Genomic DNA, 18,995 nt, shown 5'->3' with positions numbered 1-18,995 from the left:
CTTTCTTCACCCTACCTTCCCTTGCCTCTGAATTTTGCAATACGGAAGAGTCACACCTTCATTTTACATAGAGTGTTAACTTCAGCAACCAACATATAAGGCAAAAATCACGTATTGTAAAAATAACCCTTGAAAAAATGCTTTAAATTTTCCACAAGGAACAGTACAGGTGATTCTGTATATATGGTGCAACACTATACAGTTATATGAATTTCTACATGTATTTTATACATATAAAGTATGTAGTGAAGAATATTTAATAAAGAAGAGATGCAAAATAGCAATTTAAGTATTTTAAATTATATGAGATAAAGACTGATGACCATGGAAGGATGTAGCAATGTGTACAGTTGAACTCATACAAGTTAAATGCCTGTGGAACTGGTTTATTAAACAAGCTCAACCTGACCAAGTATAAACAGGAAATGGCTGTATTTTTCTTCATTATTGCCTTCAATCTTGTTCCATCAAACCAGTTTCCCTGCCTTGTGAAAATGTCCTAGACAAATCTCCTGACTTTTTAAAATTGAAGTATAGTTGATTTACAATATTGTGTTAGTTTCAGATCTAAAATCTCCTGGCTTCCAGGCCACTTTAAAAACAAGTTTATTTTGGCATTTTAAAAATCCAATATAAGTCAATATTTTAATCTCAAATCCAGTTCAAAGCTTCTCCCATTCCCCTGGCTCAGAGAACCAAAAATTTGGACAAGTCATGAGTTCTTTCAACTCTTTCTTGTGTAACTGGTCAACTAACCTGGAACAGCTTTTCCCAGAATTCCCTCTCCTGTAGAGACATTGGCCCTGATACCAGATATAGAAGCAACAGTCCCATGTAGACTTCTCCATCAGCTCCCACAGAGTATAAGGTCTAATTCCTATAACAAACACATCATAATTCTCATCAAACCCAGGCTGGTACACTTTTCCTTCTTGCACACTTCTGCTTGCTTCTCTGAGATAGAGAGATTATAGGAGAAGGGAACCAGCTTATGTCAGTGTGCTGCTAAGTCATTTCAGTCATGTATGACTCTTTGTGACCCCATGGACCATAGCCCACCGGCCTCCTCTGTCCATTGGTTTCTCCAGGCAAGAATACTGGAGTGGGTCGCCATGCTCTTCTCTGGGGGATCTTCCTGACCCAGGGATCCAACCTGTGTCTCTTGCATTAGAAGTCAGGTTCTTTGCCACTAGCGCCACCTAGGAAGCCCATCTCATGTCAATGATGCTATTTTTTTTTTTTTGATTCAACAATTTTTTTTTATTTTATTGGAGGCAAATTACCTTACATTAATATATTGGTTAGTTTTGCCATACATTGACATGAATCCGCCCCAGGTGTACATGTGTTCTCTTTCTTGAACCCCCCTCCCACCTCCCTCTTCCCCATATCCTCCCTCCATGTCATCCCCGTGCACCAGCCCCAAGCATCCTGTATCATGCGTCAAACCTGGACTGGTCACTTATGATAATACACATGCTACAATGCCGTTCTCCCCAATCATCCCACCTTCACCCTCTCCCACAGAGTCCCAAAGACTGTTCTATATGCCTATGTCTCTTTTGCAGTCTCGTATACAGGGTTCAGGTTACCATCTTTCTAAATTCCATATATATGTGTTAGTATACTGTATTGATGTTTTTCTTTCTGGCTTACTTCACTCTGTATAATTGGCTCCAATTTCATCCACCTCATTAAAACTGATTCAAATGCATTCTTTTTGATGGCTGAAAAATACTCCATTGTGTATATGTACCAAAGCTTTCTTATCCATTCATCTGCAGATGGACATCTAGGTTGCTTCCATGTCCTGGCTATTATAAACAGTGCTGCAATGAACATTGGAGTACATGTGTCTCTTTCAATTCTGGTTTCCTCGGTGTGTATGCCCAGGAGTGCGATTGCTGGATCATATGGCAGTTCTATTTCCAGTTTTTTGAGGAATCTCCACACTGTTCTCCATAGTGGCTGGACTAGTTTGCATTCCCACCAACAGTGTAAGAGGGTTCCCTTCTCTCCACACCCTCTCCAGCATTTATTGCATGTAGACTTTTGGATAGCAGCCATTCTGACTGGTGTGAAATGGTATCTCATTGTGTTTTTGATTTGTATTTCTCTGATTATGAGGGATGTTGAGCATTTTTTCATGTGTTTGTTAGCCATCTGTATGTCTTCTTTGGAGAAATGTCTGTTTAGTTCTTTGGCCCATTTTTTGATTGGGTCGCTTAGTTTTCTGGAATTGAGCTGCAGGAGCTGCTTGTATATTTTGGAGATTAATCCTTTATCAGTTGCTTCATTTGCTATTATTTTCTCCCATTCTGCAGGCTGTCTTTTCACCTTGCTTAGAGTTTCCTTTGCTGTGCAGAAGCTTTTGATTTTAATTAGGTCCCATTTGTTTATTTTTGCTTTATTTCCAATATTCTGGGAGGTGGGTCATGGAGGATCCTGCTGTGATTTATGTCAGAGTGTGTTTTGCCTACTTTCTCCTCTAGGAGTTTTATAGTATCTGGTCTTACATTTAGCTCTCTAATCCATTTTGAGTTTATTTTGGTGTATGGTGTTAGGAAGTGTTCTAGCTTCATTCTTTTACAAGTGGCTGACCAGTTTTCCCAGCACCACTTGTTAAAGAGACTGTCTTTTGTCCATTTTATATTCTTGTCTCCTTTGTCAAAGATAAGGTGTCCATAGGTGCGTGGGTTTGTCTCTGGGCTTTCTATTTTGTTCCATTGATCTATATTTCTGTCTTTATGCCAGTACCATACTGTCTTGATGACTGTGGCTTTGTAGTAGAGCCTGAAGTCTGGCAGGTTAATTCCCCCAGTTCCATTTTTCTTCTTCAAGATTGCTTTGGCTATTCGAGGTTTTTTGTATTTCCATACAAATTGTGAGATTATTTGTTCTAGTTCTGTGAAAAATATCGTTGGTAGCTTGATAGGGATTGCATTGAATGCATAAATTACTTTGGGTAGTATACTCATTTTCACAATATTTATTCTTCCAATCCATGAACACGGTATATTTCTCCATCTATTAGTGTCCTCTTTGATTACTTTCACTAGTGTTTTATAGTTTTCTATGTACAGGTCTTTTGTTTCCTTAGGTAGATATATTCCTAAGTATTTAATTCTTTTCATTGCAACAGTGAATGGAATAGTTTCCTTAATTTCTCTTTCTATTTTCTCATTATTAGTGTATAGGAATGCAAGGGATTTCTGTGTGTTGATTTTATATCCTGCAACTTTACTGTATTCATTGATTAGCTCTAGTAGTTTTCTGGTAGAGTCTTTAGGGTTTTCTATGTAGAGGATAATGTCATCAGCGAACAGTGAAAGTTTTACTTCTTTTCCAATTTGTATTCCTTTTATGTCTTTTTCTGCTCTGATTGCTGTAGCCAAAACTTCCAGAACTATGTTGAATAGTAGTGGTGAGAGTGGGCACCCTTGTCTTGTTCCTGACTTTAGGGGAAATGCTTTCAGTGTTTCACCATTGAGGATAATGTTTGCTGTGGGTTTATCGTATATAACTTTTATTATGTTGAGATATGTCCCTTCTATTCCCACTTTCTGGAGAGTTTTTATCATAAATGGATGTTGAATTTTGTCAAAGGCTTTCTCTGCATCTATTGAGATAATCATATGATTTTTATTTTTCAGTTTGTTAATGTGGTGTATTACGTTGATTGATTTGCAGATATTGAAGAATCCTTGCATTCCTGGGATAAAGCCCACTTGGTCATGATGTATGATCTTCTTAATGTGTTGTTGGATTCTGATTGCTAGAATTTTCTTAAGGATTTTTGCATCTATGTTCATCAGTGATATTTGCCTGTAGTTTTCTTTTTTTGTGGGATCTTTACCAGGTTTTGGGATTAGGGTGACAGTGGCCTCATAGAATGAGTTTGGAAGTTTTCCTTCCTCAGTAATTTTCTGAAAGAGTTTGAGTAGAATAAGTGTTAGCTCTTCACTAAATTTTTGGTAGAATTCAGCTGTGAAGCCGTCTGGACCTGGGCTTTTGTTTGCTGGAAGCTTTCCGATTACTTCCTCTATTTCCGTGCTTGTGATGGGTCTGTTCAGATTTTCTATTTCTTCCTGGTTCAGTTTTGGCAAGGTGTACTTTTCTAGGAATTTGTCCATTTCTTCCAAGTTATTCATTTTATTGCCATATAATTGCTGATAGTATTCTCTAATAATCCTTTGTATTTCTTTGTTGTCAGTTGTGATCTCTCCATTTTCATTTCTAATTTTATTGATTTGGTTCTTCTCCCTTTCTTTCTTGATGAGTCTGGATAGTGGTTTGTCAATTTTATTTACCTTCTCAAAGAACCAGCTTTTGGCTTTGTTGATTTTTGCTATGGTCTCTTTTGTTTCTTTTGCATTTATCTGTGCCCTAATTTTTATGATTTCTTTCCTTCTTCTAACCCTGGGGTTCTTCATTTCTTCCTTTTCTAGTTTCTTTAGATGTAGAGTTAGGTTATTTAGTTGACTTTTTCCTTGTTTCTTGAGGTGTGCCTGTATTGCTATGAACTTCATGGCAGTCACCAAAATGCTGGATCTTCTACGGTCCACAGCTGCCAGGGGAGTGGGATCTTTAGACCTCTGGATAGTCCACAGGAACCTCTGAGTAGCTGTCTCCTGACTCTGGTGACACACTCTGACTGATCAGTTCTGACCCCTTCAGCTTTTCTACCAGAAGAAATCCTGATGCCTCTTACTTCTAAGAATCCCCCTGTTCCAACAAGCCACCTTCTTGGGCAGGGTCCCTGAAAGATGACTCCGGCTACCTTACCCACAGTCCTCTTGACCCCCAGAATCTGCATCCCGGGCCACAAGTGATGGAAACACAGCCTATCCTGCTGCCCCTATACTTGGACTGCTCTTCCCGCTTCTCCAGCCAGCTTTGCCCTTCAGACTTCTCCAGGTGAGAAGTTGGCATGAGTCTCTTTAATCCTAAACATCCCTCAGTTCCAAAGAAAGCACACAAATTTCTCCCAAGAGCTACATCACAGCTGTTCCATCCCAAGAAAATATTGGGATGGCTGGAGAACAGCCAGTACTTACTGATACCTTCCGTCTCCTTCTTGAATTTCTAGCCTTCTCTTCACTATGCTGCTGGGGTGGTAGTCGCTGGATGGTTTTTGTTCAATTTTAATGAGTTCTGCAGATGTTTTTTGAACATGTTTTTTTTTTAACCACCTACTATATTTGGCTTTTGGCCTTTAGTTCTATCCAACATCCTTATACTATTTCTCTAAACCTTATCTTTGAGCAAAAGAGTCCTTAAAATGAATAATAATAGTCTGTGGTATAATTTTAGGAACGCTAGGAAAGTCTGCCTCCCCAAATATTTTTCTCCCTCCTTCCTTCTATGAGGCATTAGACTCCACCATTAGAAATGTATTTTGGGGGCTTTCCTGGTGGTTCAGTGGTAAAGAATCCACCTGCCAATGCAGGAGACATGGGTTCAATCTCTGGTCCAGGAAGATTCCACATTCTGCAGAGCAACTAAGCTTGTGTGCCACAACTATTGAGCCTGTGCTCTAGAGCCCAGGAACCATGACTACTAAAGCCCGAGCTCCACAACAAGTGAAGCCACCACAATGGAAGCCTGCACACCGCAACTAGAGAGTAGCCCCCACTTGTCACTAGAGAAAGGCTTCGCAGCAAAGAAGACCCAGCACAGCCTTTTAATATGTGATTTGACAGATTAGGCCCTCAAGGATCCTTGGGGGAAACACCTTTAGCTATTATTCTTTAGCAACACTTTGCCATGAATAAGTAAATCAGATTGCTTCCCAGAGAGACAATTAGTTGAGTAGTGGCTGAGAATAAACTCCAACACAGGTAAGTTTTGATGAGAAAAAACTAAGTTTGGATCACAGGTTGTATGGGTGCTGAATCTGAGTCACCAGGGACCAGCACAAGAGCCCTGGAGCAAAGACCAAGAGAACAAGGAAGGATGTTGAGAGGTAAAAAGAAACGGTTCCCTCATTCAAATGTTTCTAGGTAGTCCTTGACACAAAGAATATGTTATGTGCTATGTAAATGCTTATTTTAATTGCTTAAGAGCATAATAATCTCATTTCTGAGGATAAAATATTTAAATGCCTTTTTAAATCTCACATCTAGTTTGTCCTCCTTCACCCCAATACTTGTTCCCCTAAATTATTTCATGACCTCACAGATATTTGAACTAAGGTGTTAAAAATTTTGGAAAACATGTTTGTTCAGTGACTACATGCTAAGTCGCTTCAGTCATGTCCAACTCTTTGTGACCCCATGGACAGAGGAGCCTGGTGGGCTACAGTCCATGGGGATTCTCCAGGCAAGAATATTGGAGTGGGTTGCCATGCCCTCCTGGGAAGGAGGCATGGGAGAGGCATTGAAGAATCATGGAAGATCCCTGGGATCTTCCAGACACAGGGATCGAACTCTCGTCTCTTACATCTCCAGCATTGGCAGGCTGACTCTTGACCACTAGTGCCACCTGGAAAGCCAGAGGTGAGTTCATTTGGGGTAGGAGGAGCTCTGCTAATGCTTAGCTACAGAAACAGAGGAACTTCAATGTTGAACCAGATTTAATCACACAATGTTACCCTTTCACTCCTTATTTCTTTTTTTTTTTTTCACTCCTTATTTCTGACACTGATATGGAGGGACAGAGAATTGGATAAAGATACCATGGACCAGAATAGTGGTTCTCAAACTTGAGTGAACACCAGAATCACCAGGGAGCTTGTTGAAAACACAGATCCCAGGGCCCCACACCCAAAGACCATACTTTGAAAAACTCTGAGCTGGGACAAATACAGACCCCTAGGTCTGCCTGTCCCCAAGATACATACATACACATCTATCAGACATTTGTTCAGTTTTCTGCCTAACCCCCTTTTCAATGCATATAAACTCCCCCAAAGTTTGGTCCTAGCAAGTTCCCTTTCTTCACCTCCATTTTCCCAACCAACACAACTCAGTGGAACCCCAAGAAAAGGTTTGTGGATTTGTCTTTCCAGGACAGAGCCCCCCAACCCTTAACCACATCCTTCAGGGAGACTGATGTGTAACACAAGAATGCCAGATTACTGATTTACAAAGAAAAATCTGTCCACAGGTGGAGGCTGGACACTTACACTGATGCATTCTCTCCCTAGGAGAAATCTCACATGGGAAGAATCTCATAATCAATGGTTTGCTTATTGGGCATGGAATCAGGCAAGGACTTTGGGTAGAGGAACCACTATTGGCTGATGTGAGGTTGAGAGTGTCTGATGCCACTGTCTTCATAATCAAGATCCACTTTCCCCTAGTACCCAATGGGGCAAGGCAGACTCTGTCTTAGATAAGGCTTTGAAGGGAACTGCCATTAGCCCAGGTGACATGTGTTTGTATCTGTGTCCCTAAGGGGACACATTCTCTGACAGACACATTTCTTCATTAGGAGTCATAAAATAAGTATCTATTGAATTATAAATTAACTCAAAATGACTGCATGCCCTTCACTCAGGATGCATTATGTGATCATTTATAGACCTGAAAGTCATCCTGTCTCTTTAAAGAGACTTAATCTCTCTGAGACTTAAGTTGTAACATCACCACATAAAGGATCAGAGGAAAGGGATGGAATCAGTCTTCCATTAATTCTTGGGGAGCAATTTTAAGTTCTAGATTACAACAGTTTTAAGGTCCCAGGACATAGAAGGAAAAAGAAAATTCCTGGCAGAGGGTAAGGAAGTGGAGCAACAGAAGCTATGGTTCCACATATGACCCCCGTAGCACTGTGGCCAGAGACAAACGAACCCTGAAGAACTTTCCTAAAGCTATCCAGAGGCCCAGCCTCAGTCATGGGAGATGGAAAAATTATAGGACCAAGCTATTGGTTTGATCTTGTATTGGGTACTTTTAAAGTTTATCCAAAATGGCATCTCAATTCTTCAAAATTATAGTCTTTTAAATTTTTCTTCTCAAAATGATAGATTATGCCGGTTATGCAAAAGATTCATTAATAATACCAGGACCCATACAGTTCAATATCAGAAAAACAAACAGTCCAATAAAAAAATGGGCAATAAACCTAAAGAGACACTTCTACAAAGAAGACATACAGAAGGTCAATAAACACATGAAAAGATGCTCAACATCACTGATTATTAGAGAAATACAAAATATACTTGCAATGAGGTATCACCTCACACTAGTGAGAATGGCCATTACCAAAAAGTCTGCAAACTATGAATGCTGGAGATGGTGTAGAGAAAAGGGAATCCTCTTGCACTGTTGGTGGGAATGTAAATTGATGCAGCCACTATGGAGGATAGTATGAAGATTCCTTAAAAAACTAGAAATGAAACAACCATTAGCTTAGCTCAGACGCTCAGTTATGTTTGACTGTTTGTAACCCCGTGGACTGTAGCCCACCAGGCTCCTCTGTCCATGGAATTCTCCAGGCAAGAATACTGGAGCAGGTAGCCATTCCGTTCTCCAGGGGATCTTCTGACAAAAGGATCAAAACTAGGTCTCCTGCATTGCAGGTGGATTCTTTAGCATCTGAACCACCAAGGAAGCCCCAAAGGGACCAAGCCCTTAATCAAAAACCAATAATAATATTGGTATCTACAATTCCCATCCCTCAGAACAACTCTCTTCTGTGAAGACCAATCATGAAGGATCACCCCACCCATGATTCCAGGACTAAAAGGAGGAGTGAAAATTCAAGACCTCTGTATATTTGAGTCATATTCTGCTTTGTTTTTTCAATAACTAAGGCACATCTATAATTGAAACAAGCAGTTACAAGATTTTTCTGTTCAGCACAGAGATAGAGTCTTACTCCTAATTTATACTCTGCCATCAACTCTGTGTGGTGCAGACAAATTTCCCCTCTCTGGGCCTCTGATTTCATACCAGAAAATACAGGGATTAGCCGAGGTGATCTTTCAAGTCTCTTTCAATACAATAATCTGTGTTTCTATAAAAATAAAGGCTAATACAGAGGACTTATGATATTAATGGTAGCATAGTGCTTGGTGCTTAATAAACACTTAACCCTTTCAACTTGATGTACACCATTTCATTTAATCCTCCCTGCAACCTTGTGAGGGATGTGCTGTTAACCCCCATTATTCTGGTTGCTATTGAGGCAATAAACTATTTTTAATATCAATGAATAGAATGATAAGTATTGGGCTTCTCAGGTGGCTCAGTGGTAAAGAATCCACCTGCCAAGCAGGAGATGCAGGTTCAATCCCTGAGTCAGGAAGATCCCTTGTAGAGGGACATGGCAATCCATTCCAGTATTCTTGCCTGGAAAATTCCATGGACAGAGGAGCCTGGCAGGCTGCAGTCTATAGGGTCACAAAGAGTCAGACACGACTTGGTGACTAAACAACAACATAATAAGTATTATAAATATATAAATAATAACAATAAGATATTAAATATTTTTGCTTAAAAGCAAAATGACTGTATCTCACAGTTTCCTGAGGTCAAGTATCTGGGGGACTCTCCTGAGCTGTGTGGCTCAGTGTCTTTCCTGCAGCTGCAGTCAGACAGTGACTGTAGCAGGGACTGCAGGAGGCTGGAGCAGCTGGGGGCTGACTGAGCATCCTCCATGTTCACGAACAGTCTATTCTCCTTATTTGAAGTACTTACACCCTATAAAGTCACCACTATAAACACTAAATTAGCAAATGCTCCTGAGGAAATACAAGGTTTAAGTTCCCGCAAGTCTCTCTTCACAATATTTTCAACAACTGATCAATATGTAAACCTTGTTTTGTGTGTTTCCGCACCTTATTGGATCCATATTGTTGGTTCATTCACATTGAACTCACAGCCAACAGCAATAGAATACATGCCTGAAGGAAATGTATCCAACACACATATTTTCTCCGTAGAGCACATGACAGTCTTCTTGCAGTTAGGAACACAAGGCCGCACTTCAACACTGCACTTGGGGGTCACTTTAAGCAGCAAAAACACCAATAAAAAAATACAAACACACACTCGACAAAACACGGCACAAAATATTAGACCGCCAAAAGGACACTTTTTTAGTTTGTGTGAATGTGCTAAGTCACTTCAGCTGTGTCTGATTCTTTGCAACCCCATGGACCCTGCCAGGCTCCTCTGTCCGTAGGATTCTCCAGGCAAGAATACTGGAGTGGGTCGCCATGCCCTCCTCCACAGGATCTTCCTGCCCTGGCAGGCAGATTCTTTACCACTAGCACCATCTGAGCACTGAAACAAGAAGGCAGAGATTGAAGTCTTGTTCAATATTAGCTGCGAACTGTGCATCAGCTGACTCAAATTGTCACTATACGCACGTCCCCAAAGGACCACAAAAGCCCTCTGCAAGTAATGATTTTGGGTTACACATAAATTTCGTCAAGTAGGGAGATTTACCTGTAGGGAGGATCAACAGTATTTTGAGAGCTTCTGAATTTGGTTTCCCACTCCAATACTTTGGTCACCTGATGTGAAGAACTGACTTATTTGAAAAGACCCTGATGCTGGGAAAGACTGAGGAGAAGGGGATGACAGAGGATGAGATGGTTGGATGGCATCACCAACTCAATGGACATGAGTTTGAGTAAACTCTGGGAGTTGGTGATGGACAGGGAGGCCTGGCATGCTGCAGTCCATGGGGTCACAAAGAGTCATACATGACTGAGTGACTGAACTGAACCTGAACTCATTTGGGCTTCCTCACAGCATTGTGGGTTCTAGACAGCTTACTCAGAAGCTGGCGACTTCAGCATGAATGTTCCAGCAAGCAAGCTAGAAACTGCATCACCTTTTCTGACCTATCCTCTAAGGTCATGTAGCATTATATCCACTGCGTTCAATCAATTACAAGCAAGCCACAAACCTATCTAGATTCAAAAGTAAAGAGCATAGGCCCCATCTTCTGAAAGGAAGGTTCTAGAAGAAAATGGGTAATGGGCGAATGTTGTGGCCATCGTGGGAGGATGTTGTGGCCACCTTGGGAAAATACAATTTGTTGTACCCATTTTGCAGATGAGGAAATGGAGGTGTGGAAAGTTAAACAGATTGCTCAATATCACCCAGTTAATATGTAGCAGAGCCAGAATCTGAACCCAGGCTTCTCTGACTTCAAAGCCTATTCCCTAACCACTTTGCATCCTGCTCCATGTAGTGTTCCCTTTGGTTTTTAATCCATAGTTTTAACAAAGTTATACACAAAAACTGGAGCGCACCAGTGTGGCTGAGCAAAGGGCTTCATGAAACATGGAATTTTAGGGGGAATCTGTAGAAAATAAAGGAAATTGTTTGGCAACTGCTGTGAGAGGGACTGAGCAAAGCATGAAACTGAATACGAAGAAGTCAAGGAAAATAGAACAAAGGTCGAACAATCAAGGTCTAATCAAGATTCAGTTCAGTTCAGTCGCTCAGTCGTGTCCGACTCTCTGCGACCCCATGAATCACAGCACGCCAGGCCTCCCTGTCCATCACCAACTCCCGGAGTTGGCCCAAACTTATGTCCATAGAGTCGGTGATGCCATCCAGCCATCTCATTCTCTGTCGTCCCCTTCTCCTCCCGCCCCCAACCTTTCCCAGCATCAGAGTCTTTTCCAGTGAATCAACTCGTCGCATGAGGTGGCCACAGTATTGCAGTTTCAGGTTTAGCATCAGTCCTTCCAATGAACACCCAGGATTGATCTCCTCTAGAATGGACTGGTTGGATCTTCTTTCAGTCCAAGGGACTCTCAAGAGTCTTCTCCAGCACCACAGTTGGAAACCATCAATTCTTCGGTGATCAGCCTTCTTCATAGTCCAACTCTCACATTCATACATGACCACGGGAAAAACCATAGCCTTGACTAGACGGACCTTGGTTGGCAAAGTAATGTCTCTGCTTTTTAATATACTATCTAGGTTGGTCATAACTTTCCTTCCAAGGAGTAAGCGTCTTTTAATTTCATGGCTGCAGTCAGCATCTGCAGTGATTTTGGAGCCCAAAAAAATAAAGTCTGACACTGTTTCCACTGTTTCCCCATCTATTTCCCATGAAGTGATGGGACCAGATGCCCTGATCTTTGTTTTCTGAATGTTGAGCTTCAAGCCAACCTTTTCACTCTCCTCTTTCACTTTCATCAAGAGGCTTTTGAGTTCCCCTTCACTTTCTGCCATAAGGGTGGTGTCATCTGCATATCTGAGGTGATTGATATTTCTCCCAGCAATCTTGATTCCAGCTTGTGCCCAGCATTCCTCATGATGTACTTTGCATATAAGTTAAATAAGCAGGGTGACAATATACAGCCTTGACGTACTCCTTTTCCTATTTGGAACCAGTCTGTTGTTCCATGTACAGTTCTGACTGTTGCTTCCTGTCCTGCATACAGATTTCTCAAGAGGCAGGTCAGGTGGTCTGGTATTTCCATCTCTTTCAGAATTTTCCACAGTTTATTGTGATCCACACAGTCAAAGCTACCCCACGTCCAATAGGTGGTAGCTGCATGGGCGCAGGAGGGCCGAGAGGAGCTACTCCACGTTCAAGGTCAGGAGGGGCAGCCTTGAGGAGATACCCCTCGTCCAAGGTAAGGTGCAGCGGCTGCACTTTCTTGGAGCAGCTGTGAAGAGATATCCCATGCCCAAGGTAAGAGAAACCCAAATAAAATGGTAGGTATTGCGAGGGGGCATCAGAGGGCAGACACACTGAAATCATAATCACAGGAAACTAGTCGATCTGATCACATGGACCACAGCCGAATGTGGTCCACTGGAGAAGGGAATGGCAAACCACTTCACTATACTTGCCTTGAGAACCCCATGAACAGTATCAAAGGGCAAAATGATAGGATACTAAATGAGGAATTCCCCAGGTCAGTAGGTGCCCAGTATGCTACTGGAGATCAGTGGAGAAATAACTCTAGAAGGAATGAAGGAATGGAGCAAAAGCAAAACCAATACCCAGTTGTGGATGTGACCAGTGATAGAAGCAAGGTCTGGTGCCGTAAAGAGCAATATTGCATAGGAACGTGGAATGTTAGGTCCATGAATCAAGGCAAATTGGAAGTGGTCCAACAGGAGATGGCAAGAGTGAACATAGACATTCTAGGAATCAGTGAACTAAAATGGACTGGAATGGGTGAATTTAACTCAGATGACCATTATATTTACTACTGTGGGCAGGAATCCCTTAGAAGAAATCAAGTAGCCATCATGGTCAACGAAAGAGTCTGAAATGCAGTACTTGGATGCAGTCTTAAAAATGACAGAATGATTTCTATTCGTTTCCAAGGCAAACCATTCAAAATCAAGATTAGACGCAATATAAAAAAGGGATAACAGAGAAATCTTGAGTCTTCAGACCTAGCAAAGCACACAGAGAAACAGAATCACATGGACAGAAATGCAGTAGAACCTGGACACTGGAAGCAGCACAGATACCCACAGGTGAGCTGGCCAGCACAGAATGACCTTCAGCATGTTCAGAAAATTCTATCACAAGACAAGCCCCTGTTTTCATCCATTACTTGAGAACTAGATTTCTGGTTCTGGGGGCCCCAGAATAAACTAGAAAACTGAAAACTATGGTGCAGAATTCAGAGTCTGCCAGAAACATGCTACCCATAAGGCCGTTCACTGACTATAAAAGGGGAGATGGGAAGTACCCACTTCTTGGCGAAGTTATATTAATACAAACCAGCACCATGTTTTCCAATGACAACTAATCCCCAGTTCAGGCAAAGCAGCCTTTTGGTGAAAGGACAAGCTTAGGATCACTTCTTTCATTACAATAGTTAACTGTGATTATGCCTGACACAATTTTTCCCGTGGAAATGATTATTTGGATGTTCAGATAAAATCAGCATTTTGGTCACTCAGATGTAAATTTGTCTTAACTAAGTGTCTAAGAATGAAGGAAGGACCCCAACCCTCAGTGGAAATCTGGGAACCCCAAACCTCTGATGAAGGGCTCCAGAGGGGGCCATCTTTCTGATGATAATTCTGAGTCTCAGATTCCCCACTGCTCTTATTGGCTGACCAATATTCATTTTCTTTTTCTTGCTGATTATTCTAGTTTTCCATTGATGTGTAACAGCTTAGCAAATTGGGTGACTTTAAAATAACAGCTTGATTCTCTTCATGATTTTGTGGGTCAGGACTTCAGGAAATGTTTGTCTGAGCAGTTCTTGCTTGGGGCCTTCATGTGATTGCAGTCAAATGCCAACTGGGGTTGCAGTCATCTGAAGGCTCAAGTGGGCTGGATGTCCAACATGGTGCACACACAGGGCAGACGTTGATGCCAGCTGTTGTCCAGGAGCTCAGCTGGGACTAAAGACTGGAGCACCAACATCTCCACGATAATGATCTCAGGATGGTCAGGCTTCTAACATGGTGATTAGCTTCTTCCAGAGTTTCCCAAGAAAGCCAAGCAGGGGCCATAAGCAACGCCTTCTCCAATAGCCTTGGAAATAATTTCCACCATATTCTATTAGTAGATGTAATCATAAGCAATCAGATTTGGGGGGAGGGGGGTGAAAGACCTAACTCTTGATGGAAGGAGTATTGAAGAATGTTAACGAAAGCTATGTTTTAAAATTCCCTACTAGAGGTTGAAATGTGTTCCTCTAAAAGATGTTGAAATCCCAGCCCCAGTCCTGTGAATGTGACCTTATTTGGAAATAGGGTCTTTGTAGATGATCAAATTAAGATGAGGTCATTAGGGTGGGCCTAATTCACCTAATCCAATATGACTATGTCTTTATTGTTGTTCAGTCATGAACTTATGTCCAACTCTTTGGGACCCTGTGGACTGTACCATGGCAGGCTCCTCTGTCCTCCACTATCTCCCATAGTTTGCCTAAATTCATGTCATTGAGTGGATAATGCCATCCAACCATCTCATCCTCTGCCATGCCCTTCTCCTTTTGCCTTCAATCTTTCCCAGCATTTTTCCAGTCTTTTCCAGTGAGTCGGCTCTTCATATCAGGTGGCCAAAGTATTGGAGCTTCAGCATCAGTCCTTCCAATGACATTCAGGGTTGATTTCCTTTAGGATTGACTGGTTTGAACTCCCTGCAGTCCAAGCAACTCATGAAAAGGGGAAATCTTCACCCAGAAAACACACACACACAGGAAGAATGTCATGTGAAGATAGAGGCAGAGATCTGGGTAATGCCAAGGAACAAGCCAAGGAATGCCAAAGATTGCCAGCAAACCACCAGAAGCTACAAAAAATACATAGAACAGATCCTTCACTCACATCCCTCAGAAAGAATCTACCCTGCCAACATCTTGATCTCAGACATCTGGCCCCCAGAACTGTGAGGCAATACATATCAATCATTTAAGTCACCCAATCTGTGGTACTTTGTTACAGCAGCACTAGAAAAAGAATACATTCCCATGTAAGCTAAAAGAGCCTTGATTTTGTTTAAGAAAACAAGCCTAGATAAAAACATCTACCTTCCCAGACACTCTTCCTGCTTAGAGATGGCCAGAAAACACTGATCTACCAGGGATTTCTGTTTACTTGAGAAAAGGTCATCCTTTCCACTTTCTCCACATCTCCTTCTTACTGCCTGCAATGCAGATATGAGCTATAGGAAAAAAATCAACCATTGTGCAACTCTGAGGACACAAGCAGATCCAGAAGATGGAAAGAACCTGAGTCCCCCACCCCCACCCCATCCCTTGCTCGAGGGTAGCCCTCTCAGTTCAACAAATGGGTCACCGTTTGTTAAGCATCTCTTGTGTACTAGGCAGGCACCATGCTAGGTGCTGGTGAGTCTTCTCTACCTGCCTCTAATGATCTATCTTTAATTTCAGTGGCAGCTCATCTCAGCTTAATGAGATAAGTACAGGCCTGGGATGTGGATGTGATGTTAAGGACTCCCAGAGGGAAGTCTCCTACCCAGCCTGCCAGAAGAGCTTCCTGGAACTCCCTTCAGGGAGGAACCCCAGAAATGTTCAGCTTTCAACATCTCTTTTTTTCACTGGGGAACTGAGGGCCAGAGGAATGTTCCCCAATCCCTCAACAAGAAACACAACTTCCTGGAGTATCAGGTTGTCAGACCAGGGCTCTCTGAAGTCCCTGGATTCTGAGAACTGCATGGCTGAGGCTGCCCCCAGATCCCCTGGCAGCCACCACCTCAGGACTCCTAGCAACAAGGGCCTCCCAGGCTGTCCTGGGAGACACCTCAGACTGTCTCTGAGTAGCCAAGCTTGCACTGTTCTCAAGAGGTCTAATCAACAGCAACCTGAAAGAAGCCATACTATGGATAAAACCAAGCAGGCCCAGAACCTGGTGGATAAATGTCCTTTGGGGGTTTCCCTGGTGGCTCAGACGGTAAAGAATCTGCCTGCAATGTGGGAGACCCAGGTTCGATCCCTGGGTCAGGAAGATCCCCTGGAGAAGGGAAAGGCTACCCATGCCAATATTCTTCCCTGGAAAAGTCCATGCACAGAGGCTATAGTCCATGGGGTTGCAAAGAGTAGGACATGACTGAGTGACTAACACTTTTGCTTTCAAATGTCCTTTTAGCTGTAAGACTCTGCAATCAGCCTGTTTCTCATAATCACTTCTCAACATCACCAGCAACAGCAACATGGTGGCTTCCAGGGTTTTCTACAGAAAGCGAGTACACTAGGCTTCCTGCTGATCCAAGTCTGGCTTTCCTCATGCCACTGGGAATCCAGGTAGATGATCAGCATGGTCCTGAGGAGCCTGAGAACGGAAGTCATTCTAAAATGTTCACTGCTCACAGCCCTTCCAGAACTTTCACCAGTCCAAGGCAATCACCATCCTCCAGGACCCAGGCCCCCACACATGACTCTTTCCAGAGGCAAGAGCTGACTAGAACCTGCTCCTCATTCAAAACAAGGTCATCAACACAGTGAGAGAGGGATGGTCATGGATTTCCACAGTCCCTCTGCCAATGGATGTAAAGACCGAGAAGGTGGAGTGGGATGGAATGTTAACAAAACAGATCTGTTCTCAGATCTGTTTTACAGGCTTGCAACAGTTACCGAAACTCTCTGAGCCACAATTTTCTCATCTATGAAAGTGAAAGTGTTAGTCACTCAGTCGTGTCCAGTGCTTTGTGACCCCATGGACTGTAGCCTGCCAGGCTTCTCTGTTCATGGGATTCTCCAGGTAAGAATACTGGAGTGGGTTGCCATCCCCTCCTCCAGGGGGGTCTTCCCAACCCAGGAGTCGTATCTCATCTATCAGTTCAGTTCAGTCGCTCAGTCGTGTCCGACTCTTTGTGACCCCATGAATCACAGCACGCCAGGCCTCCCTGTCCATCACTAACTCCCGGAGTTCACTCAAACTCATGTCCATCGAGTTGGTGATGCCATTCAGCCATCTCATTCTCTGTCGTCCCCATCTCCTCCCGCCCCCAATCCCTCCCAGCATCAGACTCTTTTCCAGTAAGTCAACTCATCGCATGAGGTGGCTATAGTATTGGAGTTTCAGCTTTAGCATCAGTCCTTCCAAGGAACACCCTGGATTGATCTCCTTTAGAATGGACTGGTTGGATCTCCTTGCAGTACAAGGGACTCTCAGGAGTCTTCTCCAGCACCACAGTTCAAAAGCATCAATTCTTCGGCGATCAGCTTTCTTCACAGTCCAACTCTCACATCCATACATGACCACGGGAAAAACCATAGCCTTGACTAGACGGACCTTGGTTGGCAAAGTAATGTCCCTGCTTTTTAATATGCTATCTAGGTTGGTCATAACTTTCCTTCCAAGGAGTAAGCGTCTTTTAATTTCCTGGCTGCGATCAGCATCTGCAGTGATTTTGGAGCCCAAAAAAATAAAGTCTGACACTGTTTCCACTGTTTCCCCAAGACAAGGTAATAATACTTACCACTCTCATTGAGAGGATTAGATAACAAAATGTATGCAGAGCATCTAGCAAGCTACCTGGCACATAGCAGGAGGTAATCAATAACCAAAGGGCCCCTTCTCTACTTCACTCATCACACTGTGATTTCCAAAGTCATCTGGGGAAGAAACCATAAGGAACTGGAGGTGCACTGCCATGTCCCTTTAAGAGTGAGGCTCACATTGTCTCTTTTCTATGTCCCCCATTGCAGCTACCATGGTGTTCACATGACCAGTGGCACAGTAATAAAGGAGTTAAGAAGAGTGAGGGGAAATGAAAGAGGGAGGACAAGGAAAAGATAGTCTCATCAGAATGGCATTTGCTGTTAAAAGAGCATTTTCGAAGCCAGGATAAAACCAGTGGTGCAGTGAGGTAGCAATAAAAACCAGCTCTCCCTGGCACACTGAACAAGCCCAATATTTTCCCCATAGGTAGATTCGGTGTGAAAAAGGACCACAGCATCCCCCAGAGTTGGGAAGGGGACCTCCTACCCACCCACTCACATTCTATCCACACCTTCACCATGCCCCACTGAGTCTCCCTCTGCTAGCCTTCTCTACTCTTTCTCTTTTCTGAATGTTTTCAACTTATATTCCACTGATTTTAAAATTAAACATTATACAAATAATATATGTTTCTTAATCTAGGCTGTATACAATTGTTTCCAGTTTTACTGAGAAATAAGTGATATATAATTATATTAGTGTAAGACATACAACATGATTTGGTATGTGTATGTACTGTGAGATGACTACCACAGTAAGTTTAATTAACATACATCACCTTATATAGTTATAATTTTTTTTCTTATGATGAGAACTTTTAAAATCTACTCGAAACTTGTAAATATACAATACAGTATTTTTAACTATAGTCATCATGCTATACAAGACATCCCTAGAACATATTCATCTTATAACTGCTGCTGCTGCTGCTAAGTCGCATCAGTCATGTCCGACTCTGTGTGACCCCATAGACGGCAGCCCACCAGGCTCCCCCGTCCCTGGGATTCTCCAGGCAAGAACACTGGAGTGGGTTGCCATTTCCTTCTCCAATGTGTGAAAGTGAAAAGTGAAAGTGAAGTCGCTCAGTCGTGTCCAACTCCTAGCGACCCCATGGACTGCAGCCTACCAGGCTCC

Source organism: Moschus berezovskii, chromosome X, assembly GCF_049115385.1.
Source record: "Moschus berezovskii isolate FMDL1 chromosome X, NW_MosBer_1.0, whole genome shotgun sequence".
NCBI classification, from domain to species: Eukaryota; Metazoa; Chordata; class Mammalia; order Artiodactyla; family Moschidae; genus Moschus; species Moschus berezovskii.
This window is presented reverse-complemented; position numbering follows the sequence as displayed.